This window comes from Balaenoptera ricei, chromosome 13, assembly GCF_028023285.1.
Source record: "Balaenoptera ricei isolate mBalRic1 chromosome 13, mBalRic1.hap2, whole genome shotgun sequence".
Classification (NCBI taxonomy): Eukaryota; Metazoa; Chordata; class Mammalia; order Artiodactyla; family Balaenopteridae; genus Balaenoptera; species Balaenoptera ricei.
Genome location: NC_082651.1, coordinates 19,592,637 through 19,609,236, shown reverse-complemented (window position 1 = coordinate 19,609,236; position 16,600 = coordinate 19,592,637).

Genomic DNA, 16,600 nt, shown 5'->3' with positions numbered 1-16,600 from the left:
ATTTCTCTTTAGGATTGTTATAACAGGATTCTAATAGGACATCCTGAGTATACTTTTGTCCTCTTCCCATCTATCTACATTTCTTACAGAGCAATCTTTCCAAATTGCCTACATAATCATATTACCCTTCTGTTTAAATTATTTGATGAACCCAATTTTTCTTCATAAAAATTCTAACCCTTTTGAAATATTGTTAATATAAGGCCTCCATTAATCTTCTTTATGTCCTGACCCTGTAACCCAGACATTACAGATCATCTGCAATTCATCACAGCCAGCATGCAATTTCTTTTGCTGCATCCTCTGAACCAAATGTGAATGTCAGTCTTCCTTTCTTCACAAGCCTCTACTAATTCCTTAGGCCACTAAGCTATATAAGGGCTATGATAGTGTGGGTTGAGCTCACTTTTATATTTCAAGCACTTACTATAGTGACAGCTACACAGTGAGTAGTCAGTAAATATTTTCTGAATAAATGACAAAATACCCAGTTTAAACATATATACCTTAAACTAAGTATTTTAGTAAAAAGTAACAAAATCTTTACTCATTGATTATAATTGATTATGATTTTGATTCAATTTGCATACCACCCTCTTGATCACAAGATCCTTGAAGATGGACTACATTTTTTTCTGTACCCCAATATCTTGCATGTGGTTTGTTCTTTGTCCAAATATTCTTGTTCTTTGTTTTATCCTTCCTGTTTTTAGTTCTATCAAAGTTCACGGGAGAAAAAAAAATTGAGGGAGTTCTTGCCATACTTTACAAAGTAGAATTGGTAGACAAGAAGAATTGAAGAAATGGTTCAGGAATGAAGTGCTAGAGCAGCTTGGGGCAGAAATTGAAGTCAGGACGTGAGTTGAAACAAGTCTGATCAGGAACAAAAGTGTCAAGGAATGCACAGGCACCAGCATAAGCTTATTTATCTATCTGTGAAAAATAGCAGGCACTATTCCAGGTGCTAGGAAAAAGCAGATATAAGCAAATAAAAATCTCGGCACTGTTTGAACTGACATTAACAAGCCTCTGCTCATCCCTTAGGCCTCTAGGCTATATGAGGGCAATGATAATGTGGAGGAGACAGGTGATGACAAAATAAATAACTGAAACATCTAGAGTGCTAAAAAATGTAGATGGTGAAGATTGACATTGAAAAAAAAAAAAAAAAAGGAAAAAAAATGAGAAATAAACCAAGGCAAGAGGGAAATTTATTGTCAGAGCAAAGTTTATAGAAGTATAGTTGGTTTAGAATATTAATATCAAGTGTCCAATATAGTGATTCAATATTTTTATAGACTGTACTCCATTTAAATTTTTACAAAATAATGGTTATATTTCTCTGTGTTGTACAATATATCCTTGTTGCTTATTTGTTTTACACATAGTAGTTTGTATCTCTTAATCCCATACCCCTATTTTGCCCCTCCCCTCTTCCCTCTCCCCATTGGTAACCACTAGTTTGTTCTCTATATCTGTGAATCTGTTTCTGTTTTGTTATATATATTCCTTTGTTTTTATTTTTTTAGATTCCACGTATAAGTGATAACAGAATATTTGTCTTTCTCTGGCTGACTTACTTCCCTAACATCCTCTAGATCCATCTATATTGTTGCAAATGACAGAATTTCATTATTTTCTATGGCTGAGAAATATTCTTCCATATCTCTTTACCTATTCATCTGTTGATGGACACTTAGGCTACTTCCATATCTTGGCTATTGTAAATAAAGTTACAGTGAACATTGGGGTGCAGATCTCTTTTCAAATTAGTGGTTTTGTTTTCTTCAGATATATATCTAGGAATGGAACTGGTGAGCCATATGGCAACTCTACTTTTAGTTTTTTAAGGAACCGCCATACAGTTTTCAATAATGGCTGCACCAATTTTACCTTCCTAACAATAGTGTATAAGGGTTACCTTTTCTATGAATCCTCACCAATGTTTGTTATTTATGTTCTTTTTGATGATAGGCATTTTGGCAGATGTAAATTGATATCTCATTGTGGTTTTGATTTGCATATCTCTAATGATTAGCGATGCGGAACATCTTTTCGTGTGTGTGTGTGTGTGTCTCTGTGTGTGTGTGTGTGTGTGTGTCTTTAAGTGGTCAGGGAATCTCTTTCTGAGAATATGACAGTTGGCAAAATAATTGAAGTAGATGCGTATTATTCAGAGTAGGGCTAGTCTACGCTTCAGTAACAAATTAACCCTGAAACATCAGTGATATAATGCAGCCAGAGATTATTTCTTGCTTTCATTCCGTGTTCAGTGAGAGTGGGTAAGGTGTTCTGCTCCACACAGTCTCTGAGGCACAAAGGCTGATGGCAGCTCCATCTTGTGTGGGCTGCATAGGAGCACACAGCCTTGGATGTCTCTGTGCTGCAGGAAGAGAGATGAGAGTGTCTTACATCAGCGTTTAAATGCTTTAGCTCCAAGATCATACACACCTCTTCTGCTTACAGGCTACTGGGCAGAACCAGTCACATGGCTCAATCTTACACAAAAGGGGGCTACCAAGGAAAACTTGGTATGTTCATTCTTTTAATGTTGTAACAAATTGTCACAAACTTTGTGGCTTAAAGCCACACAAACTTATTTTATTTCAGTCTGGAGGTAGATATCCTAAAATAGGTGTTGGTAGCTGTGTTATTTTTGGAGGTTCTGAGGGACAATTCATTTCATTAACTTTTCCAGTGTCTAGTGGCTCTCCTCATTCCTTTGTTTATGGCTCTGTATTGAATAGTATTATCTCCCTTTGCTTTCATAATCACATTGCCTTTTCTCCAACTTTGACACTCTTGCTTCTCTAAGTACTCTTATGATTATATTGGGCCCTCCTGGGTAAGACAGAATAGTTTCTGCATTGCAAATCTTTAACTTAATCACCCTGCAAAGTCTCCTTTGTCATGTTAGATAACACACAGATTCTGGGAATTAAAATGTGGATACCTTGGGGAGGGGCATTATTCTATTTTCCACCCTTTATATGATAAGGTAAAATAATCTCTATAACTGTGACTAAGCCATGTGGAGATTCGGATCAAAGACATTATAGATAAAAATAACAACAGTGATTCTCTTTGTTTGGAATATATTCAGAGCTCAGCAAGGAGGCCTGTGTGGATGGGATGAGGAAAGAGAAGAGTGATGGGAGACAAGGTCAGAAAGATAAAGGAAGAATGGTGGGAGGAGATTATGAAGGGCCTTCCTTGCAGGCCACACAGAGGATTTGGGACTTTATCTTAAGTAAGTTGGGAAGCCCATTTGAAGGCACTGGCCAGATGAGTAACATAATTTGAAACTAGACTGTAGCATTGAAATAGAATGCCAGAAGGAGCAAACCAAAGTGATCCAAAGACAGAAGAATATTGGAAATGATAAGAGGAGTGGAGCATAGTTAACCAGGTCCCAGATCTAACTCAACTAACCCTGTTGAGTATGTTGGCTAATTTTTATTATAATTCAGGTTTCTCTCTTAGGAAGGCAGCAAAGTAATTATGTATGTAAGGATTGATATGGTTTGCCTACCAAGCTATGCATTACAATATTGGGTCATGATTCTTCCCCATTATTTTGTTGTAATAATTATGTATGCATAGTGATTTACAATAGAATGTTTGTTTATTATTCTATGTATATATTTAGTGTAGAATATAGGTGAAAAGGTTAAAACAACACTGTCATAAGGAGAACTTTGTGAGTGTGTATGTTATTTTTATTTACTAGAATCTAATTTAACAGAGACTACAACCAGAATTTTCTCTCCTTTAACTTGATATTTAACCAACAGAGAAAGTAAGTTAGAGGGATGTAAATAACTTCACTAACAAACGCCAGCTTCTAGGGATGATAATATTATTGAGCACATAATAGTTGTGAAATACTGTGCTAAGCAAGAAATGTATGAAGGGTAGTCTGATCATCAAATTTCACAGATGAGGAAACTAGCCTCAGAGAGGTTAAGAAATATTCTCAATCTTTATTTCAGTCACAGCAAGTAAGTTGTACAGTCAGGGTTAAAAACAGTCTGACTCTACAAAGAGAACAGACTTGTGGTTGCCAAGGGGAAGGTGGGGTTAGAGAGGGATGGATTGGGAGTTTGGGATTAGCAGATGCAAACTACTACATATAGAAAGGAAAAACAACAATGTCCTACTGTATAGCACAGGGAACTATTCACTATCCTGTGATAAACCATAATGGAAAAGAATGTGAAAAAGAATGTATATATATATATATATATATATATATATATATGTATAACTGAATCACTTTGCTGTACAGTAGAAATTAACACAACATTGTAAATTAACTATATTTCAATAAAATGAATTGGAAAAAAAACAGCAGTCTGACTTTAAAGCCCATCTTCTGACCCGTGCACTGCATGCTTCCATTAGCTAAAATCTGTTTCCATTCCAACTAAATGTGCCCAACTATTTTTGATAAGAATTAATTTGATAATTAACCAATTAGCAAATTAATGTCTAATTAATCAGATAATTAATTAATTATTAATTTTGCAATTATCAAATACGATGCTCATTTGATAATCCTAAGTTTGTGGGAAAGGATTTGATTAATACAGATCATTACAATCATTGATATAAATACTAAGATTGTAAAATAACTCATATCCTTTATGAAGCTGTCTGGTAAACTGTAATGGAAAGATAAAGTACTTTTGAATTAAAATTTATTGAAACTTTTAGTCTGTAATTTTGTCTAAATCTTTTTTGAAGATATTTTTCTTCTTAGGCTCTTCAAACTCTTAGGGATAGCAGGCACCCCTGGCAAAATTAGGATTTTGCTTTTCACTGTTTAAAATATTCAATTCATTTGAACTAATTTAAAAATAATTCTAGTATCTTGGGATTTTTGTGGTCAAGTTTATGTTATAGCTCCTTTTTTCTCTTTCTTGATTTTATCCAATGAATCATATCCCTTGGACTTCTCATTTTCAGAATTTGGATGCATTTGTTTCTTTGATTAAGAACAAGCATTTAGTCTGGAGCCTGTGCTCTGCAACAGGAGAGGCCGCGACAGGGAGAGGCCCGCGCACCGCGATAAAGAGTGGCCTCCGCTCTCCGCAACTGGAAAAAGCCCTCGCACAGAAACGAAGACCCAACACAGCCAAAAATAAATAAATAAATTAATTAATTAATTTACAAAAAAAGAACAAGCATTTAATGTATATATATATATCTATATATAATGCATATAAATGGCTATATATATGTACACAACATAAATAAGGTGGATCATTTTATATATATGTAAAAAAAATATATATATGTAAATGATATGGAACCTTTCAATCCCATGTAGTAGTTACCAAATCTTGTTTAAAATGCTTAGAACCCACATATAGACACACATGTGTACAGACAAACAACCATTAACATTACTATTAAATATGTGAGTGAAATGTATTAAATATGTGAGAGAAATATATCTTTAATACGATGGATTTTGTACCTGAGAAGTGGCCCTAGCTGAGGAAAAGTGATCCTTACTGAGAAAATAATTCAGTAAGAAACAAAGAACAAGGATGTAAGAATTATCCAAGGAGGTAAAAACCCTTTAGTTTTTGTGTGTGTGTGTGTTACTTTACACCATTTTATTCAGGGTATAAAAATAAGATTTAGGAAATATAACATTCATTTTTGACTTCTAAAAAAAAATGAGGAGTCTAATGAGAAAAAGGAAGAATATATTTTTTAGATCAGAAAAATGTTTCGGTAATCTTTATAAAATTACGTTTAAAAATGTAATTTATTTTAGGGTACATTTACAGCACCTGGCTTTTATTATACAGAACTTTGTTCTCCATCACCATTTCCACATAGAGGAACACATTCTAAACTACTTCTTATTTTCATTTTTGCTCTTCAGGAGTGATATCTTTAATCTCAACTGTTTCGGCTTCTACACCCTTTCTGATACTAGGAACAATTAAATCATAGACATACCACTGTTATGAATTCTTTCCTACCATTTACAGAATTTAAAGAAACAATTGTACTGCATGCTGAGGTCAGCAGTCAGTTGCTTATTGAGTCTTTCTTGTTCTGCAAATGTTTTAGAAATTTTCTGAACAAAGAAAGAAGACTATATCAGGGACATGGGGCCATATGTCTTTCATCTTATGACTGCCCTGTCTTCCTTTCATAGGCTGCATAATAGCAAACAGATACAGACCACTGACTGTAGAGCAATGAAAAGAATAGGGAATTACAAAATGAAACAACTTTTCCTGAAGCTAGGTACAATGATCTTAATGTTTGTGTCCCCCCAAAATCCATACGTTGAGATCCTGACCTCCAAAGGTGATGGTATCAGTAGGGGGGCATTTGAGTTCATTAAGTCTAGAGGATGGAGCCCTCATGAATGGGATTCATGCTTTTAAAAAAGAGACCTCATAGAGCTCCCTAGCCCCTTTTACCATGTGAGGGTACAAGAGGAAGTCTGTGATCCAGAAGAAGATCCTTACCTGACTTAGGACCCTAATCTCAGACTTCCAACCTCCAGAACTGTGAGCAGTACATTTCTACTATTTATAAATTGGCCTGTCTGGTATTTTGTTATAGCCACCCAAATGAACTAAAACTCTAGGAGAAATATGGTTTCTTTTGGGTTTAAATTAATGTATTTATCTTACTTGAAGAGCAGGAGCCTGAATAGTTATGTTTCCTTTTAGCAATATAACCTTAAGTGGAATAAGAGAATTGTCCTTGTGTGAAAGAAATTAGAGATGGCAAATAGATATACCCAAACTACCTCTCAGTGTTTTACATATGGGAACTATGAATGGACACTGGAATGAAACAAAATTTGGCAGGTTCAGAGTGAGGAATAAAGTGCCCCTAGTTTGGGACTGAGAGACAGACAGGGGTAAGTTGAGAAATGAAAATAAATTTCATGCACTGAATTAACTGTGCAAAGCCCATGGCTGAAAATTAATAAATTGCATGATAAAAAGTACAAGAAAATTGCTATGTCTAAACTAAAGCCTTATTTTGCAAATATATTAGAGAAAATTAAAAATAATCAGGATACGAAAATGACATAAAATTGCTGGAGTATTCATAACTTGTAAGAAAAATAATTCTGCATCAGAGTAAACATAAAGGACTTACCAAAAGTATAACTATATATCTCTAGTCTCTATGGAAAGTTGAATGATTTGGTAGATCTTGAAAGGTTATACAGTAAATTATCTATTAGAGTTTGTGTTCTGGGGGAGAAATAGTGTATTTAATATTGAATTTTAAATCTGTATATTAGTCAGGATTCTCCGGTAAGAAGAACTAATAAGAGGGGTGTGTGTGTGTGTGTATGCATAAAGAGATTTATTACAAGGAACTGGCTCACATGATTATGGAGTTTGACAAATCCCAAGATCTATAGGGTGAATAGGTAAACTAGAGACCCAGAAGAGCTGATGGTATAGTTCTAATCTGAGTCCAAAGGCTTGAGAACCAGGAGAGGCTATATTTCAATTTGAGTACAAAAGTAAGAAAAATTTTATCTTACTTGAGGGTGGGGCAGTGTTTTTGTTCTATTGAGGCTTTCAACTGATTCGATGAGGCCCACTCATATTGAGGAAGACAATCTACTTAACTCATTCTATCAATTTAAATGTATATCTCATCCAGAAACACCCTCACACACCCAGAATGATGACTGACCAAATATTTAAGCATGCCATGGTTCAGTCAAGTGGACACATAAAACTAACCAGCATAATCTATTTCAGAAACAGATATATTAATTAAAAAATTCATAACTTTATTTAAGATAAGAAACTTTCCAATTTGCTTTTGCTGTTTATTCACTGTTTATTATCCACTATTTTTTGCTTTATAATTGTTAATATATATTAGAGAAAAGCAACTTCAATTTCTACCAAAAATGTCAAATAGCCTGTTAATTATTAAACTTAACTATTACTTCAGATTCCTTTATTTTTAAGTTTTCTAGGTGATGGGATTTTAATTTATTTTTCTACCTAAAGAAATTCATTGACTTGAACTTGTGTGGAATTTAATGCCCACGCCAACATAAAGCTGCAACTTTAAACACCTTTCACACATGATCCAGCTGCTTGTGGAATGACACTGATGATATGTTTTTAGTTTTTGTTTTTTTCAAATTAAAGTTTATTCCAGCTGCCTACAAGTTGTGCTGACTATAAGGAAAAACTACACTGAACCCAAGGGATATAAAAATTAAGTACCTGTTTGATTGAAGAAAATGCTGATAATGAACTCTCTTAGCACTGAGCTATGTGAACCATTCATTTGGCACTTAGTATATAAAAGCCTAAACAAAGCTTTTATTGTCGTGTATATTTTCACCTGCATGAACTGCCTAGACAAGTAGACTATGACCTCAAAGGTAGATAATATATTCCATTTTTTAAATGTCCATATTTGTCAAAATGGCCTACATTTATTGGAAGATAAGTAAATATAAATATATGAAGAGATAAATAGACAATTTATTTATAACTTACTCAGAAGATAAATATGTATAGATAGATAATAGAGAGAAAGATAGAGATAGAGATATTTAAAATTTTTTGCCACATAAAATAATTTATTTGTCAATATAGTGAAACACTTTCTAGAAAATCCTTTTACATTAAACATCAAGATATGCTGAAAGAGCTACACCAAAGCAGTTATAAGAAAATCTACAAGGACCAGAAAAGAGGAGGAAAATAGAATCAGAACAGAAGTGAGATCTGATATGGGATGGGCAGTGGCGGCAATGCTTTTGCACATTGACTTCAAGGCTTTTAATAATGCCAGCATTCAGAGAAGGTAGGCCTTGGAAAGTAGGAAATAAGACTTCTGCATTCATCAAGAATCCATGAAGGATGTGCAGCCTCAATAAAAATGGAAGGGGACAATAAGAAAATTAATCTGTATCAGAATGGAGAAAATAAAATGAGCATCTCATAAAACTCTGTATTTAAAAGACTCTGTGTTATAGGCTTTGGACTCAAATCTATATTATTTGTGTAGAAAGAAATTTCCAATATAAAAACTTCAGTTCTGTCCTGGGGAACTACAAAATACTGCTTTTATTTCAGTAAATATATTAAAAAAATATTTTTATTATGATATATATCTCTTAAAATCAATACCTGAGGTCCTTGTATTCTAATTTTATTTTATTCTTTTTAAAATAGCTAAACTTAAAATATAAGATATAGGCAGGTTGAAACATAGAAGAAAGAATACCACATGTTTATTAACTAAAAAAAGGTTGGTGTTGATTTATTGATAATAGACTAATAGACATTTTGTCAATAAAGATTTATTAAGGATGAAAGTGATGAATACATAATGATAAAGAATCAATTCATCAAGAAAACGTAATCCTTCTAAACTGTTATATAACCAATTGTATGGATTCAAAATATATAAAGCAAAAATATATGTAATTGTAAGGACAAATCTCAAGAAAAAAATCACCAAAACCCTCATCACAGTAGAAAAGATTTTTTTGCAAAAAGAAAATAAGCATGTTAGAATGGATAGACCAAAGATAATAAGTATATATAGAAGTTTTGAAAAACAGAATAATGAACTTGATGTAACAGTCATTTTAGAACACAGTACTCCCAAACTAAAGTTATTTTTTAACTTATGCATAAAATGTTATTTTTTAAATGGGATGTGGTACTCCAGCTCAATAAATTTCAAGGAACAAGTATAATTCAATTAAATTATCAGAAACCAAAGATAATTTAGAAACTCTTTTATTTGAGAATTAAATTAGGCTCTTCTAAATAAGTTTTGGGTTAAATAATAAATATTGTAACAGATATTTAATTTAAAAAGAAAAAAATGGGACGAGGCAAGATGGCGGAAGAGTAAGACGTGGAGATCACCTTCCTTCCCACAGATACAGTAGAAATACATCTACACGTGGAACTGCTCCTACAGAACACCCACTGAACGCTGGCAGAAGATGTCAGACCTCCCAAAAGGCAAGAAAATCCCCACGTACTTGGGTAGGGCAAAAGAAAAAAGAAATAACAGAGACAAAAGAATAGGGACAGGACCTGCACCAGTGGGAGGGAGCTGTGAAGGAGGAAAGGTTTCCACACACTAGGAAGCCCCTTCATGGGCAGAGACTGCAGTGCAGGTGGCAGAAGGGGGAAGCTTCGGAGCCATGGAGGAGAGCACAGCAACAGGGGTGCGGAGGGCAGAGCGGAGAGAGTCCCTCACAGAGGCTCTGCACCGACCAGCACTCACCAGCCCAAGAGGCTTGTCTGCTCACCCGCCGGGGCGGGCGGGGGCTGGGAGCTGAAGCTCGGGCTTCAGTGCTAGCCCAGAGGGAGTCCGGGAAAAAGTCTGCAGCTGCCAAAGAGGCAAGAGACTTTTTCTTGCCTCTTTGTTTCGCGGCGCGCAAGGAGAGGGGATTCAGAGCACCGCCTAAACGAGCTCCAGAGATGGGCACGAGCCGCGGCTATCAGTGTGGATCCCACAGCAACAGGGGTGCAGAGGGAAAAACGGAGAGATTCCCGCACAGAGGCTTGGCGCCGAGCAGCACTCACCAGCCCAAGAGGCTTGTCTGCTCTGCCGCCGGAGAGGGCGGGGCTGGGAGCTGAGGCTCTGGCTTCGGTCAGGTCAGCTTCGGTCGGATCGCAGGGAGAGGACTGAGGTTGGCGGCATGAACACAGCCTAAAGGGGGCTAGTGCGCCACAGCTGGCGGGGAGGGAGTCCGGGAAAAGGTCTGCAGCTGCCGAAGAGGCAAGAGATTTTTTCTTGCCTCTTTGTTTCGTGGCGCACAAGGAGAGGGGATTCAGAGCGCCGCCTAAACGAACTCCAGAGACAGGCACAAGCCGCGGCTATCAGCGTGGACCCCAGAGACGGGCAGGAGACGGATGCTAGGGCTGCTGCTGCTGCCACCAAGAAGCCTGTGAGCGAGCACAGGTCACTCTCCACACCGCCCCTCCTGGGAGCCGGTGCAGCCAGCCACTGCCAGGCTCCCGTGATCCGGGAACAACTTCCCCGGGAGAACGCACAGCGCGCCTCAGGCTGGTGAAACATCACGCTGGCCTCTGCCGCTGCAGGCTTGCCCCACATCCGTACCCCACCATCCCCCCGCCCTGAGAGAGCCAGAGCCCCCAGAGCAGCTGCTGCTTTAACCCCATTCTGTCTGGGCGGGGAACAGACGCCCTCAGGTGACCTTCATGCAGAGGCGGGTCCAAATCCAAAGCTGAACCCTGGGAGCTGTATGAACAAAGAAGAGAAAGGGAAATCTCTCCCAGCAGCCTCAGAAGCAGCGGATTAAAGCTCCACAAACAACTTGATGTGCCTGCATCTGTTGAATACCTGAATAGACAACGAATCATCCCAAATTCAGGAGGTGGACTTTGGGAGCAGGATATAATAATTTTTCCCCTTTTTCTTTTTTTGTGAGTGTGTATGTGTATGCTTCTGGGTGAGATTTTGTCTGTATAGCTTTGCTTTCACCATTAGTCCTAGGGTTAGGTCCGTCGGTTTTTTTTTTGTTTTTTTTTTTTTAAACTTTCTCAACTATCCGTTATCCTTCAACACCTGCATTTTTTAAAAATTATTTATTTATTTATTTATTGATTTTTGGCTGTGTTGGGTCTTCGTTTCTGTGCGAGGGCTTCCTCTAGTTGTGGCAAGTGGGGGCCACTCTTTATCGCGGTGCGCGGGCCTCTCACTATCACGGCCTCTCCTGTTGCGGAGCACAGGCTCCAGATGCGCAGGCTCAGTAATTGTGGCTCACAGGCCCAGCCGCTCTGCGGCATGTGGGATCCTCCCAGACCAGGGCTTGAACCCGTTTCCCCTGTATTGGCAGGCAGACTCTCAACCACTGTGCCATGAGGGAAGCCCCCCATTTTTTTTTTTTGTTAGTTTTGTTTTGTTGTTTTTTTTTCTTTTTTTACTTAAATTTTTTTTCCTAATAAATGTTTTCTTAATAATTTTTTCCTTATTTCCTATTTTTAGAAATTAAAAAAAATTTTTAATAAGTTTTTTCATTTTTTTATTTTTAAAAATTAAAATTTTTTGCTTAATAAATTTTTTTCTTATTTTTTATTATAAAAAATTAATCTATATTTAAAAATTAAAAAAAATTTTCTTAATAAATTTATTCTTAATTTTTTTTCTTATTTTTTATTATAATAGTTTTCTTTTATTTTATTTTATCCTCTTTCTTTCTTTCTATTTTTTTCTCCCTTTTATTCTGAGCCATGTGGATGAAAGGCTCTTGGTGCTCCAGCCAGGCATCAGGGCTGTGCCTCTGAGGTGGGAGAGCCAACTTCAGAACCCTGGTCCACAAGAGACCTTCCAGCTCCATGTAATACCAAACGGCGAAAATCTATCAGAGATCTCCATCTCAACATCAAGACCCAGCTTCACTCAACGACCAGCAAGCTACAGTGCTGGACACCCTATGCCAAACAACTAGCAAGACAGGAATACAGCCCCATCCATTAGCAGAGAGGCTGCCTATAATCATAATAAGGCCACAGACACCCCAAAACACACCACCAGACGTGGACGTGCCCACCAGAAAGACAAGATACAACCTCATACACCAGAACACAGGCACTAGTCCCCTCCACCAGGAAGCCTACACAACCCACTGAACCAACCTTAGCCACTGGGGACAGATACCAAAAACAATGGGAACTACGAACCTGCAGCCTGTGAAAAGGAGACCCCAAACACAGTAAGATAAGCAAAATGAGAAGACAATAAAACACACAGCAGGTGAAGGAGCAGGGTCAAAACACACCAGACCTAACAAATGAAGAGGAAATAGGCAGTCTATCTGAAAAAGAATTCAGAATAATGATAGTAAGGATGATCCAAAATCTTGGAAATAGAATAGACAAAATGCAAGAAACATTTAACAAGGACATAGAAGAACTAAAGAGGAACCAAGCAACGATGAAAAACACAATAAATGAAATTAAAAATACTCTAGACAGGATCAATAGCAGACTAACTGAGGCAGAAGAAAGGATAAGTAACCTGGAAGATAAAATAGTGGAAGTAACTACTGCAGAGCAGAATAAAGAAAAAAGAATGAAAAGAACTGAGGACAGTCTCAGAGACCTCTGGGACAATATTAAATGCACCAACATTCGAATTATAGGCATCCCAGAAGAAGAAGAGAAAAAGAAAGGGACTGAGAAAATATTTGAAGAGATTATAGTTGAAAACTTCCCTAATATGGGAAAGGAAATAGTTAATCAAGTCCTGTAAGCACCGACAGTCCCATATAGGATAAATCCAAGGAGAAACATGCCAAGACACATATTAATCAAACTATCCAAAATTAAAAATAAAGAAAACATATTAAAAGCAGCAAGGGAAAAACAACAAATAACACACAAGGGAATCCCCATAAGGTTAACAGCTGATCTTTCAGCAGAAACTCTGCAAGCCAGAAGGGAGTGGCAGGATATACTTAAAGTGATGAAGGAGAAAAACCTACAACCAAGGTTACTCTACCCAGCAAGGATCTCATTCAGATTTGATGGAGAAATTAAAAGCTTTACAGACAAGCAAAAGCTGAGAGAGTTCAGCACCACCAAACCAGCTTTACAACAAATGCTAAAGGAACTTCTCTAGGCAAGAAACACAAGAGAAGGAAAACACCTACAATAACAAACCCAAAATATTTAAGAAAATGGGAAGAGGAACATACATATCGATAATTACCTTAAATATAAATGGATTAAATGCTCCCACCAAAAGACACAGACTGGCTGAATGGATACAAAAACAAGACCCATATATATGCTGTCTACAAGAGACCCACTTCAGACCTAGAGACACATACAGATTGAAAGTGAGGGGATGTAAAAAGATATTCCATGAAAATGGAAATCAAAAGAAAACTGGAGTAGCAATTTTCATATCAGATAATATAGACTTTAAAATAAAGACTATTACAAGAGACAAAGAAGGACACTTTATAATGATCAAGGGATCGATTCAAGAAAAAGATATAACAATTGTAAATATCTATGCACCCAACATAGGAGCACTTCAAAACATAAGGCAAATACTAACAGCCATAAAAGGGGAAATCGACAGTAACACAATCATAGTAGCGGACTTTAACACCCCACTTTCACCTATAAACAGATCATCCAAAATGAAAATAAATAAGGAAACACAAGCTTTAAATGATACATTAAACAAGATTGACTTAATTGATATTTATAGGACATTCCACCCAAAAACAACAGAATACACATTTTTCTCAAGTGCTCATGGAACATTTTCCAGGATAGATCATATCTTGGGTCACAAATCAAGCCTTGGTAAATTTAAGAAAATTGAAATCGTATCAAGTATCTTTTCTGACCACAACGCTTTGAGACTAGGTATCAATAACAGGAAAAGATCTGTAAAAAATACAAACACATGGAGGCTACAAAATACACTACTTAATAACGAAGTGATCCCTGAAGAAATCAAAGGGGAAATCAAAAAATACCTAGAAACAAATGACAATGGAGACACGATGACCCAAAACCTATGGGATGCAGCAAAAGCAGTTCTAAGAGGGAAGTTTATAGCAATACAAGCCTACCTCAAGAAACAGGAAACATCTCGAATAAACAACCTAATCTTGCACCTAAAGCAATTAGAGAAAGAAGAGCAAAAAAACCCCAAAGCGAGCAAAAGGAAAGAAATCATAAAGATCAGATCAGAAATAAATGAAAAAGAAGTGAAGGAAACAATAGCAAAAATCAATGAAACTAAAAGCTGGTTCTTCGAAAAGATAAACAAAATTGGTAAACCATTAGCCAGACTCATCAAGAGAAAAAGGGCGAAGACTCATATCAATAGAATTAGAAATGAAAAAGGAGAAGTAACCACTGACACTGCAGAAATACAAACGATCATAAGAGATTACTACAAGCAACTCTATGCCAATAAAATGGACAACCTGGAAGAAATGGACAGATTCTTAGTAATGCACAACCTGCTGAGGCTGAACCAGGAAGAAATAGAAAATATGAACAGACCAATCACAAGCACTGAAATTGAAACTGTGATTAAAAATCTTCCAACAAACAAAAGCCCAGGAGCAGATGGCTTCACAGGCGAATTCTATCAAACATTTAGACAAGAGCTAACACCTATCCTTCTCAAACTCTTCCAAAATATTGCAGAGGGAGGAACACTCCCCAACTCATTCTACGAGGCCACCATCACCCTGATACCAAAACCAGACAAAGATGTCACAAAGAAAGAAAACTACAGGCCAATATCACTGATGAACATAGATGCAAAAATCCTCAACAAAATACTAGCAAACAGAATCCAACAGCACATTAAAAGGATTATACACCACGATCAAGTGGTGTTTATTCCAGGAATGCAAGGATTCTTCAATATACACAAATCAATCAACGTGATACATCATATTAACAAATTGAAGGAGAAAAACCATATGATCATTTCAATAGATGCAGAGAAAGTTTTCGACAAAATTCAACACCCATTTATGATAAAAGCCCTGCAGAAAGTAGGAGTAGAGGGAACTTTCCTCAACATAATAAAGGCCATATATGACAAACCCACAGCCAACCTTGTCCTCAATGGTGAAAAACTGAAACCATTTCCACTAAGATCAGGAACAAGACAAGGTCTCACCACTATTATTCAACATAGTTTTGGAAGTGTTAGCCACAGCAATCAGAGAAGGAAAAGAAATAAAAGGAATCCAAATTGGAAAAGAAGAAGTAAAGCTGTCACTGTTTGCAGATGACATGATACTATACATAGAGAATCCTAAAGATGCTACCAGAAAACTACCAGAGCTAGTCAATGAATTTGGTAAAGTAGCAGGATACAAAATTAATGCACAGAAATCTCTTGCATTCCTATACACTAATGATGAAAAATCTGAAAGTGAAATTAAGAAAACACTCCCATTTACCATTGCAACAAAAAGAATAAAATATCTAGGAATAAACCTACCTAAGGAGACAAAAGACCTGTGTGCAGAAAATTATAGGACACTGATGAAAGAAATTAAAGATGATACAAATAGATGGAGAGATATACCATGTTCTTGGATTGGAAGAATCAACATTGTGAAAATGACTCTACTACCCAAAGCAATCTACAGATTCAATGCAATCCCTATCAAACTACCACTGGCATTTTTCACAGAACTAGAACAAAAAATTTCACAATTTGTATGGAGACACAAAAGACCCCAAATAGGGCTTCCCTGGTGGCACAGTGGTTGGGAGTCTGCCTGCCAATGCAGGGGACGTGGGTTCGAGCCCTGGTCTGGGAGGATCCCACATGCCGCGGAGCAACTCGGCCCGTGAGCCACGATTGCTGAGCCTGCACGTCTCGAGCCTGTGCTCGTCACCAAGAGACCGTGATAGTGAGAGGCCCTCGCACCGCAATGAAGAGTGGCCCCCGCTTGCCACAACTAGAGAAATCCCTCGCACAGAAATGAAGACCCAACACAGCCATACATACATACATACATACATACATAAAAAGAATGTAAGCAGACAAGAATATCATTAAAAAAAATTAAAAAAAAAGAAAAGACCCC